This window comes from Coturnix japonica, chromosome 10 (genome assembly GCF_054131305.1).
Source record: "Coturnix japonica strain WE chromosome 10, WE-NBRP24, whole genome shotgun sequence".
Classification (NCBI taxonomy): domain Eukaryota; kingdom Metazoa; phylum Chordata; class Aves; order Galliformes; family Phasianidae; genus Coturnix; species Coturnix japonica.
Window position 1 is genome coordinate 17,488,838 of NC_140672.1, and position 25,036 is coordinate 17,513,873.

The window sequence follows — 25,036 nt, forward strand, 5'->3', positions numbered from 1 at the left end:
ATTCCTCTGCTATTTATTATATTCCCAGCATATATCAGAGAAGTTGTAGTCTCCCAAGAAAATGAGTGCTGGCAATCTTGCGACTTCAGTAAGCTGCTCATAGAATGCCTCACCCATCAATTAGGCGGTCTATAAGAAACCTTTAGCAAGATGTCACACTTACAGGCCTTTCCCCCGATCCTTACAAACATGCACTTCATTCTGAAGCCCAAGCTCTTCAACATCAAAACTCTTTTTAATATAAAGGGCCACACCACCACCCTTCCTTCCTCCTCTATCCCTTCTGAAGAGCTTGTAACCATCCATCACAGCACTCCAGTCATGGCAGTGGTCCCACCATGGGTCGGTAATAGCAACTAGGTCATGGTTTGTCAGATGCACAGTTGCTTCCAGCTCCTCTTGCTTGTTGACCAAGCTGCGTGCGTTGGTGTAGACGCACTTCAGCTGAGGCATCTGCCTCTCTCCCAGCTCAAACAGCATTTCCCTAGGCTTATCTCTGGTAAGCCCTGTTTTGTCCACTCCCCCATCGTAGCTAGTTTAAAGCTCTTTCGATAAGCCCCGCTACCGTCTATGCTAGGATTCACTTCCCCCTTTGAGACAGTTGGGTTCCATTCATGGATAACAGACCATGGGCCAAGTAAACTGTCCTGTGATCAAAGAACTCAAAGTTTCTGGCTCAGTACCAACCTCTGAGACAATTGTTCATTGCTTTGCTTTCCAAGCCTGCTCTGTGTCCCTCACTGCCACTGAAGGTATAGAACAAAAAATCACTTGATCTCCCACTTTGTGAACTAAATGGCCTAAATTCCTGAAATCTCTTTTTATAGTTTGTAGTCTTATCTAAGAAATTTCATCACTGCCCACCTAAACTATGAGTAGTGGAAAATAATCAGTGGACCTAACCAGCATTGGGAGTTTCCTCATTATGTCCCTGACCTGAAACCAAGAAGGCAGCAGACTTACTGACAACTGGGGTCCAGTCTGCAAATGGGGCCCTCTATTCCTCTGAGAAGGGAGTCACCCACCACGGCCACCCTTCTTTCTTTCATGGCAGAGGAAGTCACAAGGCTTGGTAGTGACTGCCTTGCATTAGGTTTCCTCCTAGGCAGATCCTCCATTGCCTCCCCATTCTTATCTCCTTCAGATTTCAGAGTGTCAAACCTGTTGCTTAGATGGATCAGGGGTCGAGGGCTAGGCAGGCATGGGGGGGCTCCTGTGATGTTGAGTTGGGACTCTCTTCCAACCCTTCTCATCAGTCAGGTCTGTCTGACTGTGACAGGGCAGGGAGTCAACCACTTTTCTGGGGGTATCTGCCTGGCAGCCTTCCCTCAGGGATGCCAGCAAGTCACTCCACCAGCCCATCTCCCGATCACACTCCCTGATGGTAAACTGTGAGTAAAACCTTGAGTAAAGTGAGAGTTCACCTAGACAAAAGTATGAGTAGAAACATGGACTGACGTGAGGGTAAACCCAGAGTAAACCCAGGATCCCATCCATTGGGCATGCACAGCCTCTGAGGGCAACTTTTTCCAGTGTTGCTGTGTAAAAATATAGGTTCCTCACATCTAACCTATGTCTCCCCTTTTAAATTTAAATCCGTTTCCATTTGTCCTGTTATCAACAGCCCATCCCATCCTTATTCTAGCGTTAGGCATCTCATCCTCAGATGGAAACCCTGGGGCTGAATTGGGATCAGTTTTTCAAAGAACCACGGGAGCTACAAGTTCACCTAGCTGAGTTCAGATGTGCACAGTGAGGTGTCTGTGTGTGAGTCCCTCATCTGAATCCTTGGTTTTTATTCCACAGGGACTGCACTACTCATACACAGTCTCTCAGTGATGCCCAAGATGCCTTGGGTGATCCTAGTTTTGTGCTAGTGCTTGTAAACTGTGACGGAAAATCTATGAGATAGACACCTCCTTCTGGAGCATCAGCTGAGGGCCAGAAGGGAGGTATTCTTGGCCATCCTAAATACCACCTCAGCCACGTGCTTAGGGCACCCATTGTGTCTTTTGCACCTGACCCCATGGAGTATGTAGTGATATTCAGCTTATCAAAAGGATGAGCTCAGAACAGAAGAGGCAGATCTTCCTCTCTGCTCCATCTGTGGCATAGTCTGGATTTCAAGGCATTGCAAAGCTATGGCACATCTACGTTCTTGCACTGATGACACTTTAGCATGCTCTGGGCTCGCATTTCAATGGCATCTAATAAATCTAGGGTCATACCTGTTGACAGGAAGCTGGCAAATGTTGTCTCATTGTAAGGAAGAGCAAGAAAGATGACACGGGCAACTATGGACCTGTCAGTCTCACTACAGTGCTTGGTAAAATTATGGAGAAAATGATGGTGGGAGTTATGGAAAAACAACTGAAGGACAGGTCACAGACAACACAAGATACAGAGGGGAAGGTCCTATTTAATTTCAGGTCTTTTTATGACACCTTTATCCATTGAGCTGAACAAGGGAAGGCAGTTGATGTAATCCTTGAGGATTTCAGTAGAGCTTTTGATATTATTTCTCCAGCACCCTTCTGGACAGAAATTCCTGCATACAGCTAGACAGAAACAGAACGTGGTGTGTTGTAATACAAGAAGAATTTTACAGAGCAGCAGCCATGGATTGAGATAAGGAGTTCACAGAGCAGCAGCTGCGGAGCAGGATAAACAGCATGAGAACAAAGGACATCTCTAGGAAAAGAATGAATGGCTCGTGGCTTTGAAGGGGGGTTATAGGGTTGTTATTGCAGTAGCTTTCCTCCAATTAGCGTGTGTGATTTTTGGACACCCTTGTCTGTCTCCTATAAAAGTCTGGCTTTCGGGCAATAAATTGATGCAGCTATATGTAACTATATTGGTGTTTCTCTGTTTGACCCAGCACGCTGACATTTTGCCTTTCAGGTTCACCAGCAGTGGTGGGTGAGCAGTTGGCCAGTAGTTCTGTCCCAAAGGATTATAGTCAGTGGGTTCCATTGGGCTGGTAGATGGTCACTGTCAGAGCTCCCCAGGGTTCCATTTTAGGGCCACTTTCCTTTCATGTTTATGCAGATGACTTGCATGCAGGACTAGAAGATGTTCTGAGCAAGTTTGCTGATGAGACCAGATGAGGAGGTGTTGTTGCCTCCACTTAGGGTGGAGAGGACTTGCAGAGAGATGTGGACAAGTCAGAGAAGTGGGTACCAGTTGGTACTAAGCACCAAGTGCATAAAGTATAACAAGAACAAGTGCCTGATTGTGCACCTGGGTATGGGCAACCCTGGACATAAACACTGTCTGTATATTGGACACATGAGAGACGTCTGACTGAAAAGGATTGGGGGTCCTGCTCAACATAAAATTTTAAGTGAGTCAGCAGTGTGCCCAGCCAGCCAAGAAGGCCAACAGTCCCCTAAAGTGCATCAAGCAATTTATTGCCAGCTGGGTGGGAGAAAGGTTTGTCCCTCTTTGCTCTGCATTGCTACTGCCTCACCTGGAGCACTGGTGCACTTCTGGGCAATGCAGAACATAAAGAACATCAAACTATGGGAGAGTGTGCACAGGAGGGCACTGGAACTGAGAGATCTGAAGTTCAGAGTTTCACTGGGATTGACTGCTTGTTCAGACTGGGCCCTTCTCACACCCCACATCCTGTGATGAGACACAGGGCACATGTGGGATATGAACTTTAACAGCATCCTTGCACCACATGCAAATGCTTTTCCCAGTGCTTCAGTGTTCCACCACCCATTGCTTTCAACATAGTTTTCAACACCCCATTGTATCTTTTAATTTTACCAGAAGCTGGTGCATGGTAGGGGATATGATAAATCCACTCAATGCCATGAACTTTGGCCCAAGTATTTATTAAGGGAATTTTTGAAATGTGTCCCATTATGAGACTCAGTTCTTTCTGAGGTGTCATGTCTCTATAGGACTTGTTTCTAACAACCCAATATTGTGTTTCTGGCAGTAGCATGGGGTACTGCGTATGTTTCAAGCCACCCAGTGGTTGCTTCCACCATGGTAAGCACAAAACGCTTATCATTATGAGATCCTGGCAAGGTGACATCATTCACCTGTCACTCCTCCCCATATTTATACTTTTGCCTTGGCCTTCCCCCCAGAGAGGCTTCATATTCTTGGCTTGTTTAATTATGGCACATGATTCACAGTCATGAATAACCAGTGCAATAGCATCCATAGTTAAGTCCACCCCTCAGTCTCTAGCTCAATTATATGTTATGTCCATTCCTTGATGGCCTGAGGTCTCATGGAACCATCAAGCTTGAAATAATTCACTCTTGTTCTGCCAGTCCAAGTCTATTTGAGCCACCTCAATTCTGGCAGCTCGACCTACCTGATGATTGTTTTGTTGTTCTGCAATAGCCCGACTCTTGGGCAAGTGTGCATCCATGTGACACACCTTTACAATCATATCTTTTTTTTGAGCAGTTATGTTTTTCTACAGTTCAGCAGCCCAAATAGGTTTACACCTCCGTTGCCAGTTATTTTGTTCCCACTGCTGTAACAACCCCCATAAGGCATTTGCCACCATCCATGAGTCAGTATAAAGATAAAGCATTGGCCACCTCTCCCGTTCAGCCACATCTAAGGTCAGCTGGACAGCTTTTACCTCTGCAAACTGACTTGATTCTCCTTTACCTTCAGTGGCCTCTGCGACCTGTCGTGTGGGGCTCCAAACAGCAGCTTTCCATCTCCGATGCTTCCCTACAATATGAAATGATCCATCAGTGAAAAGAGCATATTTCTTTTCATTTTCTGGTAGTTCGATGTATGGTGGGGCCGCTTTAGCACATGACACCTCTTCTCCTGGTGATGTTCCAAACTTTTTATCTTCAGTCCAGTTCATGATCACTTCTAAAATTCCTGGACGATTGAGGTTCCCCATCCGCGCTTGTTGTCTAATCAGTGCAATCCACTTGCTCCAGGTGGCATCGGTAGCATGATGGGTGGAGAGAACCTCCCCTTTCAACATCCGGTTCATCATTGACAGTCGAGGTGCCAGAAAGAGCTGCATTTCAGTACCAGCTACTTCGGAAGCAGCCCGAGCCCCCTCATACGCGGCTAAGATCTCCTTCTCAGTTGGAGTGTAGCACTCTTCAGACCCCTTGTACGCTCAGCTCCAGAATCCCAGGGGTCGGCCTTGGGTCCCTCCTGAGGCTCTTTGCCACAAACTCCAAGTGGGACCTTTCTCTCCAGCAGCAGTATAGAGGATGTTCTTTACATCCTGTCCAGTCCGTACTGGCCCCAGGTCCATGGCACAGGCTATCTCCTGTTTAATCTGTTCAAAAGCCTGCTGCTGCTCTGGGCCCTATGCAAAATCATTCTTCTTCTGCATCACCTGATAAAGGGGGCTTACAATGAGGCTGTAGTTTGGAATGTGCATCCTCCAAAAGCCCACTGCACCCAGGAAAGATTGTGTCTCTTTCTTGCTAGTTGGTGGAGACATGGCAGTGATTTTGTCAATCACTGTTGGGATGTGATGACATCCATCCTGCCACTTTATACCTAAGAACTGAATTTCCTGGGCAGGCCCTTTTACTTTGCTTCACTTAATAGCAAAACTGGCTCATAGAAGAATTTGAATTATTTGCTCTCCAGCACAGCAGCACTCAGTGGGGGTGTGACCTCATTCAGGCCACGGTAGTCTACTGTCAGCCTCCATTCTCCACTGGTTTTACGCACTGGCCATATGGAGCTGTTAAAAGGTGAGTGAGTTTTACTGATCACTCCCTGATTCTCCAACTGGCGAATCAAATCATGAATGGGGAGCAAGGAATCCCTGTTGGTGCGATACTGCCGTCTGTGCACTGTCTTTGTAGCAATCAGTACCTGCTGCTCTTTTATTTTTACTCGTAGCAGCCTCACAACAGACGGGTCCTCTGACAGGCCAGGCAAAACAGACAGCTGCTTAATGTTTTCCATATCTACAGCAGCGATTCCAAAGGCCCAGTGATACCCCTTAGTATCCTTGAAATGCCATCTTCTGAGGTATCCTCAATACCAAGTATGAACGGAAACCCTGGACCACTCACATAGGATGTTTTTTCCAGTCTTTACCAGTGAGGCTTATTTCAGCCTCCAACACAGTCAATTCTTGAGAGATATCCAGAAATATGGATTGATTCTGTCCCTTCATGACTGGAGGGCATTAGGGTGCACTGTGCACCAGTATCCACCAGTGCCTTATATTTCTGTGGTTCTGATGTGCTAGGCCATCAAATCCACACAGTCCAATAAACTCTATTATCCCTTCCACTCCCTTGAATGAGGGCAGGGCCCCTCTATTGGTTACCTGTGATAACTGGAGCAGCCGTACTGGTGGTTGGACTGTTTTGTAGTTCCCTCACCCGTGCTCATAGTACAGGAGTAGGCTGGTCATGCCACTTCCTCGTGTCTTCTCTGTGGTCACGTAGGTAACACCACAAGGAAACACACAGTGCAATTTACTGTTGTTCCTTGCTCAATCTGGAAAGCGCTTGTGTCTAATAGCTGAGAATTTTAATGATACACATGAAGGCTTTATGGTCGTTAATTTCTTTACGATCTCTCGCCTTCAACTGAAGCAGCAGCTAGGCCAATTACCAAGTGACACCAAGGAGATGAAGTGGCAAAATGGCGATTTATTGAAACAGACACATCCTTATATAACCTACGCCTTTTTGTCTACACCCACTGTATTACACTAAGATTCTTCCAGAATATGGGGAAGGGCCTGTCACATCACAACAAGCTACCGTCCCAGCTGTCCCAACAGCGAAGCAACCAGGTAACAAGAGATTCATTCTGGTGCCGTGTGAACTCCTTTCTTACGCCTTCGATTTCAGTCATCTTCAGGGATCGACAAACAGTAACAGAGATTTCCTCCTCATCACTCTCTTCTTCATGACACTTTTCCTTTTTCCTTTCTCGGTACTTATCCAGACCTGTCACCTGGATCTTCTGTTGCCTCCTCCTCCACTTCTTTTTTCCGTTCTAGACGTGAGGACACCCATTTCCATTTCTTGCCTTCCACAAGGGCAACTGATATTGTTACTGGTGCCTCCTGTGACTGATCAAAATTGACTTGGGGATTTCCCTTTTTGGCTAGAACCTCAGCTCGGAAATTCTCTCTTTTCGGAACAGTGTTATATAGAGCACGGTAAGCACAAGCCAAGCCCCAAATAAGTCATACCCCCTTAGATCTATCTAGGCTGCACCATCCCTGACTCAAATACTGGCTTAGTTTCTCGGGATCCCACAGGTGTTCAAGAGTTAAATACCATGACATTGCGGGCCCCCATGTGTTGGCGAACCTGAAGGCAAAAGTCAGCGTTCTAGGACAAACAACCACACACCAATATAGTTAAATATAGCTGTGTCCATCTATTGCCTGAAGAGCTGTACTTTTATAGCAAACAAACAAGGGTGTTCAAAAATCACATGTACTAATTGGAAGAAAGCTTCTGCAATAAGAACCCTAAAACCCCGCTTCAAAGCCACGAGCCTTTCACTCTTTTGCTAGAGGTGTCCTTGGTTCTCATGCTGTTTATCCTGCTCTGCAGCTGCTGCTCTGTAAAGTGCTTATCTTGATCCATGGCTGCTGCTCTGTAAAATTCTTCTTGTATTACAACAGAATGGCAGTTCCCTGGGGTCTCCAGCACACCCCCAGCCAGCTGGCAAATGCCACTGAGGACCTTTAGGAAAGACATGCCCTGGGTAGTGACAATGTTCACTGGACAACTGTGAGCCCCACAATGGGTCTCGTACCTGTGTGCCATCTTCTGAACACCAGTAGCACGGTGTAGATGCAAGGCCCAGCCAGGCAAAATCAAAACATGCTTCTGGAAGGGGATCCTTTCTGAAGAGTCGTTACACTAATGAGAGGACCACAAACATTCACTCAGCGAACTCCAAATCTCTGTGCCTTTGCAGGCCTAGGGTCTTGTTTGGTTCACAGAGACATGGTGGGTTGATTCTCAGCTCTGTACTGTAGCAAATGGGGTACAGATTCTGCATGACGGATGGGCAAGGAAGAAGAGAAAAGGCTGCTGCCATCCATGAGAGGGCACTGAGCTCTGCCTGGGGATGGCAGAGGAGCCAGCTGAGAACTGATGGAAAGGGCTCAGAGAGGAGAGCGGCAGATTCTGTTCCTTGCTTCCTGATCAGGAAGAACAAGAAGAGGGGACAGGCAGGAATCTGAGTTACAGCTGGGATGGAATTGTTTTCTTCAGACTGTCTGCTGTGGTGCAGTGTTTTGGTTCTAGGAGAAAACCATTGATAACACTCTGATGTTTACAGCTGCTGCTAAGCAGTGTTGTACAGAGCCAAGGCCATGGTCAGTGGAGGGCACATGGAGCTGGGAGGGAACAGAGTGAGGACAGCTGACTGATAGTGGCCAAAGGGACGTTCTCTACCACTGACAGCAAGCAGAAATTGTATTGAAAGGGGTGGGAGTTCATCTCAGTCTCTTCACTGCCCAGGGTCCAGCTGAGCATCAGTCTGGTGGTGCTGAGCAAGTGCTTGTGCATCAGTTGTTACATACAATTCCATATCAACGGATATATAGTGATAACTATTACTCCACTTCTTTTATCTCTCTTAGTAAACTGCTTTGTTACATCCCAGGAGTTGTACTCTTTTTCCCAGTTCTCATCCCCATCCCACTGGGAATTGGGCAGTGCACAAAGCACTGTGTGCTGCTGAGCCACATGTTGGGTTCAACAACCACTGTCATTTTGGTGCCTGATGTGAGGCTCCAAGGGTTGAGATAGCAGCACATCTGTCCAGAGCGGACAGGGCTTTGTGGGAGCTGGAGAAGTGGAGGCCATGGTGCTGATATGTGTGGATGTGCTCCCTATGTGTGGAGCTTGTTGAGTCTTCTCATGAAGCTTCACTGCACAGCTCCTTACTTGGTGCTTGGATGCTGCATTAGGGTATTTATTTTGCTATGCTGTTTGACCTCAGTTTGTACCACGATAAAATTGGCAGCTGACAAAGTGAAGTTTTGTGCACATTCAGCTCTGCGGTCATCTTTGGGTTTTGGAAGTAATATTGTCCATATGATTAGGAATTACACAATTTACATTGTCGCCTCTGTGAGTCCGGGGGTGTACTGGATATTGTGTTGAGGGACATGGTTTAGTGGGAGCTATAGGTAATAGGTGAACGGTTGGACTGGATGATCTTTTAGGCCTTTTCCAACCTTGGTGATTCTATGAATCTATGATTGAGGTTAAACAATTATTCAGGAATATCAGTGAGAGATCTGCCCCAAGGTGAGAAGGCTCTGCATGGCAGAGGGTGTGGGACGGTCTGGGCAGCTGCCTGGAGTGGTGGGCACCCCCAGGGCTTTGGAACTTCATCTCCGAGCAACTGCAGGATCCTGATAAACTGGTAGAATATTGGGGGCAGGTCTGCTGTGGCACTGGTAACCCCCAAGAGGCACAAATGACTGCAGTGTGCCAGATCCAGAGAGCTGGATCTGCTGACAGTGCTGCAGCCTCTGCAACTCCTGGCACAGACCATGCAGCAGCTCCAAGGTTTTGCTACACGTCCTGCAGTTGCTCCAAGCTCTGGGCAGATCCCTCTGTCACTCCACCCCTCATAATGAGCTCTGCAGTTACTCCTGCTACGGGTCCTGTAGCTGTTCCAAGTATGGTAATAAGAAAATGGTACAAATTCCTCCCAAGGGAGGAAGTACAGCCCTGCGGTGGCTCCAACCCCTCCAATGAGCCCAGTGGCTGCTCCAACATAGTCACAGGTCCTGTGGTGGTTCCAGCTCTGGCAATGAACTCTGAGGTCACTTCAACTCCTGCAACAGCCCAACAGCCACTTCAGCTCCTACAGTGAACCCTGTGGCTGTTAAAACCCCTGCAACTAATCCTGGACTTGCAGACAGATGCGCATAGGGATTAGTTCATATATGTTTGCAACTGCATATGTTGTATATGTGTGAAAATACACTAAATATATTATATATGTATAAATACATTTGTCATAATTATTATCCTTTTCTTTTTCTCTTTGTCTCAACCCATAAACCTTAAACCACAGCACTGCCTTGAGATGCTTACGGATCTCCTTGGGACTATTCAATCTGATCTGGTCACACAGTGAAGAGCACCTGAAGATCTCAAGGTTTTCTCAGGGAGCAGCTCCTGAGGTATATTCCTTACACCAGCTTTGGAAGAGGCCTCCCTCCAGTTCTCTGGTCCTGCTCTAAAGGGGCCCTCTTGTTATGGCAGTGCCAGCAAGGAGACCAGCTCTGACAGACCTGTTCATATTGCCGGCTACTGACTGCAGCCCTGGATTGCTGCTGTAGAGGCAACAGGACTGTTGTGAGACACACAAGACCTTCAGGACTGCACAAATGAGAGGACTCAAGAGCACTGCAGCACTGGTAAGAGCACATGAATGAAAAGAGCACGTTGAGCTGCTGTCTGTGGCTGTACCTCCCCAAATCCAGGCAAAGTAGGAAGAAAGAAAATCTAAGTAAGTCTATTTTGAAAGCTTTTTAGGTATCTTATAACATATTCAGGGAATCTGGTTCCATGTTTACATGAGTTCTTGGAGTGAGAAAATGGAAATTAGGTAGGAAAGAATTTAAATACATTTTTATTTATAAGTTCAATAACATTTTTTTTTTGCACATTCCTATATCTCACATAATCAAACAGACAAAGATGCATAAAACATAAAGAACCACCACTGGGAATCCTATTGAGGAAGTTGTGCATTTTATTGTAGCTGGAATAGTGCTTATTGCAACACCTTCCTGAAAGCGTGCTTGATCTCCCTGTTCCTCATGCTGTAGATAATAGGGTTTAGTGTTGGAGGAACCACTGCATACAGAAGTGCCACTGTCAGATCCAGGAGTGGGGAGGAAATGGACGGGGGCTTCAGGTAGGCAAAAGCACCAGTGCTGAGAAAAAGGGAGACCACAGCCAGGTGAGGGAGGCACATGGAGAAGGCTTTGTGCCGTCCCTGCTCAGAGGGCATCCTCAGCACAGCCATGAAGATGTGCACATAGGACACAACTATGAAAACAAAGCAACCAAAGCCTAAACTGACACCAAAAAAGAGAAATACAAATTCCATGAGGTAGGAGCCAGAGCAGGAGAGCTTGAGGATCTGTGGGATTTCACAGAAAAACTGGTTGACAACATTGCCTTGGCAGAGAGGCAGTGAAAACGTACTGGCAGTGTGCAGCAGGGAATAGAGAACCCCAGTGCCCCAGGCAGCTGCTGCCATGGTGGCACAAGCTCTGCTGTCCATCAAGGTCCCGTAGTGCAGGGGCTTGCAGATGGCAACGTAGCGGTCATAGGACATGATGGTGAGAAGGGAATACTCTGCTGAGAGGAAGAAGGAAAAGAAAAAGAGCTGTGCAGCACATCCTGTGTAGGAGATGGCCCTGTTGTCCCAGAGGGCGTTGGGCATGGCTTTGGGGAGAGTGGTGGAGATGCTGCCCAGGTCGAGGAGGGCCAGGTTGAGGAGGAAGAAGTACATGGGGGTGTGCAGGCGGCGGTCACAGGCTACGGCTGTGCTGATGAGGCCGTTGCCCAGGAGGGCAGCCAGGTAGATGCCCAGGAAGAGCCAGAAGTGCAGGAGCTGCAGCTGCCGCGTGTCTGCCAACGGCAGCAGGAGGAACTCACTGATGGAGCTGCTGTTGGGCATCTGCTGTTGTTGGGCTTGGAGTCCTGCTCAGAGTGCAGAAGATAATGACAAGTCCAGACCATTCTCAGAGGCACTACTCCTGCTATACTATGAAATGTTTTAATTCTCCTACAACAGTGTACATTTAGCACCATTACTTGCATTTAATTTCATGTAGATCAGCATTCCTTAAGCAGAAGCAGCATATGGAGCTCTAACCTTCCTCTTATTTTCTTATCCCTTCTCCCTGGATATTTTCATCTGTTTCATGTCTCATATCTTTACCCCAAGTGCTCTTAGAGCCCCCTACCCGAGCTTCTGTGGCATTCAGTTTCAGTTAGAAAATGCTGCCTGTTTGTAGGATAAGTGAATTATTCATGCCTACAGAAAATGATGATAATTCCATCCTTCGAGAAAGGGGAGACTGAAAGCACATCATGTGTGAGTGTTCACAAAACAAGCAATTGATTGATGAAAAATTCTCAGAACTCTTATTGCCCCTTTTAGATTTCTGACTCCAAACCTCTTTGCCTCAGAACAGGAAATGGAAACCCCCTGCCTTGGCTCTCCTCTTGCAAAGTGCCCTCAGAAACATTCCGTTGTGCAGTGGAGTTGTGATCCCCTGCCCCAGGCAGCAGCTGTGGCAGCACAAGCCCTGCCGGGGGGCTCCTTCCCCCCACCCGTCTCCCTGCAGCACCCTGGGCAGCTCCCCGGGCAGGCTGAGTGCTGAGCCTGGCAGGCGGCAGAGTCCCATACCCGGCACACAGCCCCTGGGGCACAGCAGGGACCCTGCTCTGCAGGACAGCCCTGGGCACCCGCCTGCAGCCGCGGCTGCACAGCCTGCAGCCGTGCTGGGACATGCAGCCCTCAGGGCTGTGATTTCATACTGCAGTATGGAAGCCCTCAGCTGGAGCAGAAGGCTTTTTCCACAGTAAAGAAACATGCAGTGCCTGCATCCAGATCTCCTATGGGATGTCCCAAATTAAGTTGACCCTCTATGAAAAGCAGCTCATGGTCTGCAGTGAGACTTACCCTGTCATGGTCTGTGAGCAATGCTCCTGCAGTGAGCTCACAGCCCGCTCACACCACACACATCCTGCAAGCTCTCTTCAGTTTCTCTCCTCTCCTTCTGTCACCTGCAGGCTGTGCTGTGCACAAGAGCTGCTCCTGGGCACAGCTGTCTCTCTGCAGCCCTGCACACTTTTATGAGCTCCCTGTGTCCCAGGAGCCTGGACAGGCAAGCAGCAGATTATGTCATTTTTATCTTTCCGACTTGTCTCCCCTGACATGTCCCTGGGTCCTCATGGCCAACAGCTCCTGAAAGACAACAGCATCATGACTGTGCTTTGAAATTCGCTCAATTAACCACCACATGTCCAGTGGTCAGTGACTGATTGGAGACATATGGGGAGTGCTCCCAGAGATCGTTTGATGAAACAATAAGGGCAACCAGACAAGGAAGGCAAGGTTTGGACTTTCCCTGTGCAGGGCAGTGATCCAGCTGAGGCAGCGCAGGAGTCTCATCCCTTGACAGAAATCCTGGAGCTGAAATGGGATTCAGCTCCCTACACACCCACAGGAGCTGGGATTCCTCTGGTTCAGTTCAGAAGAGCACAAGGAGTTGCCTGCATGTGAGCTCCTGCTCTGAGTCCTCGGACCTTCAGCTGGGAGGCAGCTGCTCACACACAGACACTGGGTGATGCCCAAGGTGCCTGGGCTGCTCCTGATGTGTGCCAGTGCTTGTAAACCATGTGGGAAATCCCTGAGATAGACAGCTCCTTCCTGGGCATCAGCCGAGGGCCAGAGAGGGGATAGCTCTGGCTGTCTGGTGAATTCACTCACAGCTGCAAGAGCAGCACAGGGCCTTCAGGAAAGCCATGCCCATGGTGTGACCATGTTGCTGTGTCAACTCCAAGGCCCACGATCGGTCTAATGTTTGTGTGCCACCTTCTGCACACTGATACCATAGATTAGCTATCCAGTCAGGCTATGTCCAGTGATGCTTTCCAATTAGGATGTTTACTTCTGTGGTTTTGCACTAATGCAAACACCAACACACAAGAAGCTAGAAATCTTGATAGAGCTGCAGGCCTGAGCTCCTGTTTGGACCATGGGGACACAGTTTAATGGCTTCCACAACTGCACTGTAGCACAAGGGGGATACCGAGTCTTTAGGATGGATGGGCGAGGAGATAAAGAAGGGTGGATGCCCTCTGTGAGAGTGCACTGAGCTCTGCCTGGGGATGGAAGAGCAGACAGGTCAGAGCTAATGGAAATGGCAAACAGAGGAGACCATCAGTGTCTTTTCCTGTCTTCCTGATCAGGGAGAGTAAATGGAAGGTGCCCTCTGCAGACAGATGGGAATCTGATGTTGTCTGTCCCTTGTCCCATTTGGTGGCCTTTGTCACTCCATTATCTTTGGCAGGGACAGCACAGCAGGGCATGTGGCATCCAGCAGATCCCTGGAGAGCACAGATGGCAGCTTCTTGACCAAGCAGTGGAGGAACCAAAGAGGAGAGGTGCTCTGCTGGATCTCATACTCTCCGGCATGGAAGGACTTGTGGGAACTGCGAAGGTGAAAGGGGCATCAGGCCACGTGCAAGATGCAAATGTATCTCTTTTTATTTATTTTGAGGCTGTAAGCTTAATAGTTGATCATAAATGTCAATAAAACTGAAACAAATAATTGAAGACAAAGATGGAAATCATTGAAATTGTGTTAACCCTTCTCAACATGAAAAATTCTCATGAGTCTTGTTCCATTTTAAGTTGTAAATATGAATCTTTGAGGTGATTTGATGTCTTTTTTTTTCTTTTACTGAAACTACAATGTTTTCCAGAACTGTGTTCGCTGGACACAAATGTCTTCAGATTCAGAGACACAGACAGTGGTGCCAGTGCCAATGCCCTGTGACTATAGCCCGGTGCCCAGCACTACTCTTCCCTGCTGCCTATTTGATGTGTCTCATCCTCCAAGTTTTTTCAGCTCTCCTAAATAAATGGCCATGGTTAAGGGCATGTTTTCAGCAGGCCATTTGGGCACAAACTACTCCCACTGCCCTCCAGATTTCTCCATCCCTTGCTCTTTGTTCAGTCAGATACCTCCCAATTATCTGTCTGATTTCTGACTTTCAGGGGGATTACTGGAATTTGTTCCATCTCCCCAAAGTCTGAGAATCAGTGAGAATGTGTTAACCCGTCTCAATGTGTGAAATACTCACAAGTCCTGATCAATTTTAAGTTGATACCTCTTAACTACCTGGCTGATCTATCCCAGGGAGATTACTGGAATTTGCTCTATCTACCAGAGTCTGATGGCCTCTGTTGTCAACTACTTCACTGTGATTCAATCTATCCTATCCTACCTCAGAATAAATCATTTCTTTTAAAAGTATTCCATATGAAAGACAAACTTCAATAGATGCAGCTTGAACATGGCATGCAGTTGATCACTGTGTTTTACTGTTCATTCAATTGCATCACCTTTCTTTCCATTTGCTGGCCAGATAAAAAAGAGAAATCTTTCCTTTTCCATGTGTAGCTGGTTCTCTGAGGAAAGCCAGTGGGAGTTGGTGCAAAGCAGTTTTAACACTGAGCGGATGAATGCAGAGGAGAAGAGTGATGTGAAGAAAAGTGATGCAAGTCCCATAGGTCCATTGTGAGCAGAAATTGGGTGGGGAGGTTGAGAAGGACCTTTGTCAACACAGTAACAGTACAGAACTCATTGGGACATCCTGGATTGGTATCAGTTGCACAGTGCTGCTTTAATGTCTTCTTTAAACCCAACTATAAATAAATAGACAATAAATTTATACTGGATTCTTTAAGCTCTCTCCAGATATCCCTCCTTTTTGCTGAACAAGTTCTGATAACCTGAAGAAGATAACAAGATGGCATAAGGCACAGGAGATTCTTTAGGTTATAATGGTCCCAGGGTGCATTTGATGCTGAGTTCATCAGCCTCTAGTGCAGAGAGAAGTTTGCACAAAGTGCTCAACAAGACAAAGTCAGAAGTAACAGTGAAGTTTCTTGGAGTATTAATGGGCCCGCTGAGGAACATTACCAAGTAAGCTTCCCAAGGGACTTGTTAGAGAAGATAACTGGAAGCCATGACTACAGGCAGGCAAAGGCACTGGCATGCTAAGAAACCTCTCCTTTGCCTTACAAAGCAGACAGGTCAAGCCCTGATTGCAAGACCAGTGGTAGAGAGGTCCTGTATGTCATGTTGGCTCTGGGCATTTCCTGGGGCAATGTGTTGGAATTTTGTATGATGTTAAATGAAAGACATGGGGACAGAAGATCCCAGGCTCTACATGTGGTGCAAGGACGCTGTGAGGTTCATGTCCCATATGAGACCTATGTTTCATTGCAGGATGTGAGCAGGGATGTGAGAAGGGCCCAGTCTGAACAAGCAGCCAATCCCTGTGAAACTCTGAACTTCAGATCTCTCGGTTTCAGTGCCCTCCTTTGCACATTCTCCCAGAGTTTGAAGTCCTTTATGTTCTGCGGTGCACAATCAGGCAATATATGTAGCAATGCAGAGCAGAGGGACAACCCTTTCCCTCACCCAGCTGGCAATAAGTTGCTTCATGCACTCCAGGGGACTGTTGTCTTTCCTGGCTGCCTTGGCACACTGCTGACTCACATTCAGTGTGATGCTGACCAGCACCCCAACCCTTTCCAGTCAGAATCCTCTCCAGTGTCCCATATCCAGTCAGTGTGTATGTCCAGCATTGCCCCTACCCAGGTGCACAATCAGGCACTTGTTCTTGTTATACTTTATGCACTTGGTGCTTAGTACCAACTGGTACCCACTTCTCTGACTTGTCCACATCTCTCTGCAAGTCCTCTCCACCCTCAGTGGAGGCAACAGCACCTCCTCATCTGGTCTCATCAGCAAACTTGCTCAGAACGTCTTCTAGTCCTGCATGCAAGTCATCTGCATAAACATGAAAGGAAAGTGGCCCCAAAATGGAACCCTGGGGACCCCGACAGTGACCATCTACCAGCCTGATGGAAAAAACTGACTATAATCCTTTGGGACTGACCTACTGGCCAACTGCTCACCCACCACATTGTGTTTCTGTCTAGCCATATGCAGAACATTCTGTCCAGAAGGTTGTTGTGAGAAACAGTATCAAAATCTCCACTGAAATCCTCAAGGATTACATCAACTGGCTTCCCTTGGTCAACTAAACGGATAACTGTGTCACAAAATGAGCTTAAATTAAACAGGACCTTTGCCTCACAAACTTGTGTTGGCTGCGACCAATGACAGAATTGTCCTTCAGCTGTTTTTCCATAACTCCCACCATCATTTTCTCCATAATTTTACCAGGCTCTGGACTGACAGGTCCATAATTGCCCATGTCATCTTTCTTGCTCTTCCTTACAATGAGACAACATTTGCCAGCTTCCTGTCAGCTGGCATGACCCTAGACTTCTTTAGATGCAATTGAAATGAGAGCCCAGAGCACACTAAGTTTTCATCATTGAAAGAAAGTAGATGTGCCATAGCTTTGCAATGCCTTGAACTCCAGAGTATGCCACAGATGGAGCAGAGGGGAAGATTTGCCTCTTCTGTAGTGAACTCATTCTTTTGGTAAGCAGAATAACACTACCTGATACATGGGGACTGTGTCTCTGCTCTGCTCTGCTCAGCTCACAGGGCAGCGGTCTGGCAGGGTGTTGCTCTCATGTCAATGCAGGTAAACTCACTTTAATGCTTTTTCCTCTGTAAATGCTTCCTCTATTTCTATGCTCAGATACACTTCCACATTCCCTCAACTACACTTTCATATATCATTAACAATTACACTTTCTTATACCATCAAAACAGTTTGTCAAAACGTACAGTTCTTCAGTTCACATAAACTCCCTTAATACAGTCTGTATTCTTCAGTTATAAACACTGTGCCACAGAACCAGCACTGATTGAACCACCTCCCTCACACACTTCCTCGCAAGCAGTACATAGTATTACATAAATGGGTTGACACTCATTGGTCGGGTGGAATGTACACCTCTCCTCAGGACAATCTTACTAATCTACAGAGTACAAACTCCTGTCTTCTTACATACAAGCAGAAAGTACTTATGAGTGGACAGACAACACAGTCTTTCACTTTGTCCGTGTCTGGCCATTTCCCTCACAGGAGGAAGGAAACATGGATCGGGACTCGGCACTCACCCTGCAGCTGTTCTGTGTCTCACTCACACCACACTCACTCTGACATTTAGATCAAAAACCATGGTTTATTCATACTACACAATGCTGACAACGTTTTCTAGCTGGAATCTTAATAACACTCATACTCTGGTCGACCAGTTGCAAACGTTAATGTTTTTCCCAGAGTCGGCTTGACACACGGTACCAAACACTTAAAGCAGATGATAATATTGAACATACAACCTATAACCCCCGTGATTACAACTTGGAGAACCCAGGCTACCATTTGACAGGCTATCCACTATATCCCATACCCGTAGGAGAGACCAACCTAGGTCCCTCCTATTGTCACCCACCTGGGAGAGAGTACTTGTTCTTGTTTCCATTCATATGACATACAGTTCCCTTTCATAGGAACTCACCCAAGGAGTCTTCCTACCCCAGCTGGCAACCAAAGCCATGAGCTCACCTCCCTGGGAGCAGCACGTATGGCTGTAAACTGTGTAGGATGTCTCCTCAAGACATATGGGCTCCACTTACCATACACATACCTGGTCCACCTATGGGTGGTCCTTGTCTGTCCCTGCAGTGATCAGGTGAGGAAGGGAGTCCTTCAGAGAAATCTCAGGGTGCGCCAAAAGTGTCTCCCTCTCAGCTGGTCCCGCAGCGAACAGAGCTGGTCCCACCTGGGCCGCCAAATTGACTACAGGAATTGAACTCTATAACCTCTATAACTGATACAGTCTCCCATGACATCCTTATAACAAAGCTGAGGAAGTATGGGATAGGTGATTGGACAGTGAAGTGGGTCGAGAATTGGCTGACTGGCAGAGTGCAGAGTGTTGTCGTTGGCGGTGCAGTGTCTGGCTGAGGGCCTGTAACGAGCGGCATCCCCCAGGGGTCTGTGCTCAGTCCGGTCTTGTTCAACATCTTCATCAATGACCACCCTCAGCAAGTTTGCTGATGACACGAAGTTGGGAGGATTGGCTGACACACCTGAAGGCTGTGCTGCCATTCAGCGAGACCTGGACAGGCTGGAGAGCCGGGCAGTAAGAAACCGGATGAGGTTTAACAAAAGCAAGTGTAGAGTCTTGCACCTAGGGAGAAATAATTGCATGCACCGGTACAGGCTGGGGGAAGAGCTGCTGGGGAGGAGCTCTGCTGAGAGGGACCTGGGCGTCCTGGTGGACGACAGATTAACCATGAGCCAGCAGTGTGCCCTTGTAGCCAAAAAAGCCAATGGCATCCTGGGGTGCATTAAAAAGAGCGTGTCCAGCAGGTCGAAGGAGGTGATCCTCCCCCTCTACTCTGCCCTGGTGAGGCCTCATCTGGAATATTGTGTCCAGTTCTGGGCTCCCCAGTGAAAAAAAGACAGGGATCTCTTAGAAAGAGTCCAGCAGAGGGCCACTAAGATGGTGAAGGGCCTGGAGCATCTCCCCAATGAGGAGAGACTGAGGGAACTGGGTCTGTTTAGCCTTGAGAAAAGAAGGCTGAGAGGGGACAGGATCCAGGTTCTATAAATATTTGAGGTGTGGGGGGCAAAGTGTTGAGGCCAGACTCTTTTCAGCAGTGTGTGGAGACGGGACAAGGGGAAACAGACAGAAACTGCACCATAGGAAGTTCTGCACTAATGTGTGCAATAACTTCTTTACGGTGAGAGTGACAGAGCACTGGAACAGGCTGCCTAGGGTGGTTGTGGAATCTCCTTCTCTGGAGATATTCAAGACCTGCCTGGATGCTGAGCTGTGCAACGTGGTGTAGGGAACCTGCTTTGGCAGGGGGCTGGACTCAGTGGTCTCTGGAGGTCCCTTCCAACCCCTACAATTCTGTGATTCTGTGAATATCATGGAGTTGTTTGGATGGGGAAAGACTACCCCTTTGAATGACCTTTTGTCAGGGCATGTCCTGGGATTCCTAGGATCCTCAAAATGCAGCACTGCTTCTGTCACTGAAAAATGGGGCCCTGTGTGGGACGGAGGGAGGGTCCATGAGTCCCTGGCCCACCTGACTGAGTATTTCCATGGTCTTAGCAAAGACATACTTACAACTTGAGAATGACAGTTAGCTGTGTTCATGGTGGCATGGCCACTTTTAATGGCCTTGAACTGTCTGAACATAACTGAAGAGGCTCAGGCTGATGCAAATCAGCTATTGAATGATAGTGTTGAAAAACTGGAAAGACAGGTGGCAGTTTTGATGGGGAAAAAACCTAATTCAATCATTCTCCTATGGAAGATCAGGAACATCTCTCTGGAAGACCATGGGGACCCTGTACAAGGGAATCTGTATAAAATGGACTCTGTAAATGAAGGCACTAAAAGGTCAGATTTTGAGGTTCCATTTGGACTAGATCTATTTGAGATCTGACTGATTGTAACCCAAAAATGAAAAAAAAAAAAAAAAAAAATGCAGGATAGGCTGGTGGGAGTGCCCTGACCAGTATCCAACCCCCCAAACCCTGCTGCCCATAATACAGCAGCTGAACTGATGGATATAGTACAGTGGTTTAGACAGAAACCAAGAGAGCATGCCAGCATAGCTGCTCTGGTTATGGGACATGGAGGCAGAAAGCGCTGTGGTGAATGGACTGGAAATTTCAAAACTGACATCCATTACTACTCACCCTGCCCTCAGGCAAAGACTGTATGCTCTGTCCAACATAATGAGGATAGCCATTTGATCAGTGAATGATTTATGGCTGTGTGTCATATAACATGGCCAAATAAGAATGACATACCATTAAATATCAGCCTGTGGTCCTCTATGGAGGACTGACAAAATTATATTAGAGAATTAGGCATGAAAGAGGCAATCTATGAAGATGATTTTGAGAGCCCAGTCAATAAATTTTTCATCAGGAACGAGGGATCTCATCCTACAGCCATCACCTTTACATCAGTATGGGTCTATGTTATCCATACTGAACCCCCCAGTGGCCCTCAGGTGCTGTAATACAACAGGCTGCCCAATTGATGGGGAGACAAGGGTGCCTACGGCCAGATGCAGGCTCTGAATGGTGGTGGAAAGGTCTGAGAAAGGCAGAGAACCATCTGCTGCCATGACTTAGGCGTCCAGCCCCTAAGGTAATCCAGTCTGGACCCATTAGGGTCTTGAGACAACAAATGTTTAAAGACCAGATTAGAGCAGGAGTTCAGTTTAAAAAGATCGATGGACAGCATAATCAGGAAAAAATATCTGTTAAACAGGCCCAAGCACTGAGTATTTATAGTCCAACCTTTTCAGCCAAACTAGATGTGAATGTAACTCAAGAAGGGTCTGGATGGGGGCTCTGGCAGAGCCAGAGTTCTTTGTGAACCCCTATGAGGTTTTGGCCACAGGTTTGGCATGGAGCAGAATAAAGATACATCACAGTTGAAAAGCATTTATTGGCTACCTATTCTACACTACAGGTGGTAGAACCAGTAGCTCAGATTTCAGAGGTTATCGTTAAACAACAAGGCCAGTCCAGGGGTGGGTAAAAGATCTAACACACATCTCTATGATGGGGGTGGCCCAATCACAAGCAGTGGTGCGCTCAGTTGTTCTGCTTGCCTGCTCCTCAAGGAGTTAAGAGAAATCTATGCCTGTTGCGTGTTCGAGTGCATGCGCAATGCCATGTGGAGGGCTTATCACAATAAAGATTGGCGGATTTGCTGCGTAGACCAGTCAGAACTCAGATCTGCGTTGTGCTTCCTGTGGCACCAAACGCCCAACAGTGGCAGTTCCGTGTATTGGCCAGCAGGTGGCAGCAGAGACCACGGAAAGAACGTCTGCGGGACAGACCCTGGGGATCCGTTCTCTTTTGATTATAGGGGAAGAACACAAAGATGGAAGAGGAGGGAAGGGGGAAAAAAAAAAGAAAAAAGAAAAAACCAAACCACAGCAAACAAATAAAAACTTCTCCAAACGTAGCAAACTTGAATGTCTGTCAATAAATAAATGAGTAATTGAATTGATGTCCGTTTCAGACAGTCCCCTGTAGAATCAGGGTAAGGGTTAGGATTAGAGTTACATTGCAGGTTAATGCTGTTATCTTTACAGCTCCTGTGAGGGTTGGGGTCTGGGTCAGGTGTTTAAAAAATGAAATAAAAAAGGATTAAAAAAATATATTGAAAGCTTCAGATTTCCTTAATCTTTGTGGGAATCATATAATGTGCAACTCAGATCTACCTCTTCGTGCAGTGACTGCCTGTAAATTTGCTAGAGCCCAATATAATATGGCCTTGTGCTTTCCGCTAACTCACCTTCATTTCATTTTCATTAAATTTGCTTGGTAGTCAGATTTTGGTGTGTGGATATTTTAAAACAATCTGACATTGGCAAAAAATTAAAAATAAATAAATAAATGCACGACAGCATCAATTGTATCAATTTTTATAGATAAGAAGAGCAGTTTTCCTTAGTTTTCTGTGCCTCTTTACTTTCTTACCCTTTCCCCTTGTGTGAGAAACTCTCAAAGTCAAAGATTTCTAGTTAGGCAAAGATGGCAGCTATAGCAGCAGTGCTTATTCATTATTGCAATACTGCGCGCACATCCCCTGTTGGCAAGGGAGAAACTGCACACCGGTCAGTGAAATCAATTCTGTTCTGTGCCCTAAACCCAATGCAGGTGATGCTCTCATGGCTCTCATTGGTTGAGCATCTCAGGCTCACAGACTCCTCGAGACTGTTGCTAGGATTCATTTCCATAGAAGGTCAATTACCAACCTCTTGTTTTTAGGTTTGCCTTGTACTTTTCTGCGGACAGAGAAGGGCAATGTTTCCAAAAGTCAGTACATTCATTCTGTCCTGTGCTGGGCTCTACCCACCCTGTGCATTTATCTTGTGCTTGTCTCAATTCTCCCCATGTCAGAATGCCCCCAGTCTGAACTTAATTCTGTTCAGCAACTTTCTTGGTGGAAAAACTACTTATACAGCTGTTTTACAAGAGGGTTATACATTCAGTTAGGGCCTACACTATGTACTGAAAATACTGGAAACTTCCACTGCAAAAACACAATCTACCTCTCCCATCTGTGCAGCCTTGCAGACCCAGAGCATGCCAGGTTATTTCTGCTTTCATAGCATTTGCATGCTATAGGGTGAGCAAAAGGTTCTGCTGCTTGATTCTTCTGCAAGAGCTGCCTACTGGCAAATGGTTGCAGGGATGGAGGATGTGACAGAAAGCATTTGTCTCCACAAGAGCAGAGTTACATTCAGTGCAGAGAGTGTGAGAGTCAGGTTGGTGTGGAAAAGCACTGACACGCTGGGGATGATGCAGTGCTCACATGTCTAACACTCACAGACATTACTGTCAGAAGGATGGTGCTGTGTTGTGCTTCTACCTTTGGCAGCCCCTGGAGAAATGCTGTGGCACACAGAACACCTTTGTATTGCACTGACTGCTGCCATGCAGCATGGATTTAACACACCAAATCCAGAGGAGCATGACTGCATCTAACTGCCCTGAGAAAAACTACTGTAGCTGAAGAGATGAGGAGGCAGCTGCTCATCTGCAGAACAAGCAGTACTGCCAGACATTGGGCCAGGTGAGCACCTGCTGCAGCGTGATGATGACAGGGCTGGAGATGATCTGCAAAGCCAGCATAAAAGTGGGAGACGTGAGTCAACATGGCAGGAGGACAGAGGTGTTAGGGAGCAGCCAAGGCATCAAAGAGTATCAGAAGGCTTTGTAAGGTATCACAAAGCAACAGCCAAGAAGACTGGGATTATCATGAGCAGCAACCTGGATGCTAGAGATTATTTGCTCCCATACAAAATGGTAGAGATCTTGCTGCAGACATCCCAAAGCCAGGCAAAATGGGAACCCAGAGCTCTGCCTGCACGAACCCCACAGCCAGAGTGTTGCAAGCTGAGCTGCCTTGCTGTTTGTTGCATTCATCCCAATCCCTGTGAATGAAGACTCGGAATGCAGTCAAGGCGATGACTGAGCATGAGAGTGACTTTATTCATTAAAAGACAGGAGGGCTTGAGAGGTCAAGGGTGAAGATGGGACTCCTCTTGTCAAGATGAGAGTGGCTCAGAGCTGGTGCTGCTGCCTGGTGCCTGGGACTGGCAGCCTGACTCTAAGTCCCCATCTAAGATGCTCAGCTTCACCTCACTGATGCTGCCCTGCTCCTGCATGGTGGTGCTGCTGCTGGGACACTCGGGCTGTGCTTGGGATGGGCAGCACTGCAAAGGCGCTGGGTCACAATCCTGGCAGGTGACTGCTGTGTCTGGCAGGCTCAGGTCAGCATCTTCAGCAGAGCCAGGAGATATGAGAGCATGAACGTGGATGAGCCCCTTGTGTCCATCACTGTTACCATGTGGAAGGCTGTCATCCGAATTGCAGCGATTCGTGCTTAATAAGAACTCTCCATTGATGGAAACACACTGCACATCACTACTTGGTTTGGATCTTTGGGGTTGACAAGGGCTCGAATCACCTAGGAAGGCATAGAAACACAAGGGTTAGTGTCAAACGTTTGCAAGTTGAATCATGAAAGGTTGTTGATACTTGGTAATAGAGTGGCGGCAGGAAGAAGCAAATAGGCTTCAAGCAACAGAGCCACTGTCTTGAAAGTGATCCTCATGCAGGTCCAGCTCGTGAGTTGTTTCACTGTAATCTGCTTCTTTGGGTCTACCTAGTGGGCAGCAACACTCGAGCTGTTACTGTTATCACTGAAAAGAACTGGAGACAATTGTTCTATTCCTAAGAGCTTCAAGGTGCCTAGAAGCACAAATAGAAACCAGCAGTATTTCATCACTTCATCAAAAAGAAGGTCAAACACCTGAGCTGTGAAGAGCAGTTACAGAACCTATGCATAAGATCACACCAGACATACTTTGTTCTAACAACAGTTATGGCACATAGTCCATTTCCTTCAATATTCCCAAAATGAAATGATGTGGAGCATTACAGGGAAAGAAACACTGCACACAGACACTATGACCCTGATTATACTCAAGCAGCAGACTTAAAACAAGTCAGAGTTTTTGATTCCAGGATATTTCAGGACCTATCGTGTGAAATTCAGTTACACAACAGTGCCTAGGTGCCTGCGTTTCAAGCAACTTTCAGATCACAGCCATGTAAAATAAAAACAAATTCAGTGCAGAAATAGCAAGCCTGTACCTTAATACTCATGAGATTATCCATTTTTTACAGCACTCTGACTAAGTTCTAAAACTTGCTCATCCCAGTTCACTTCAGCAAGTTCCACCAATTCAAGCAACGCAGTTCTGAGATCCTGT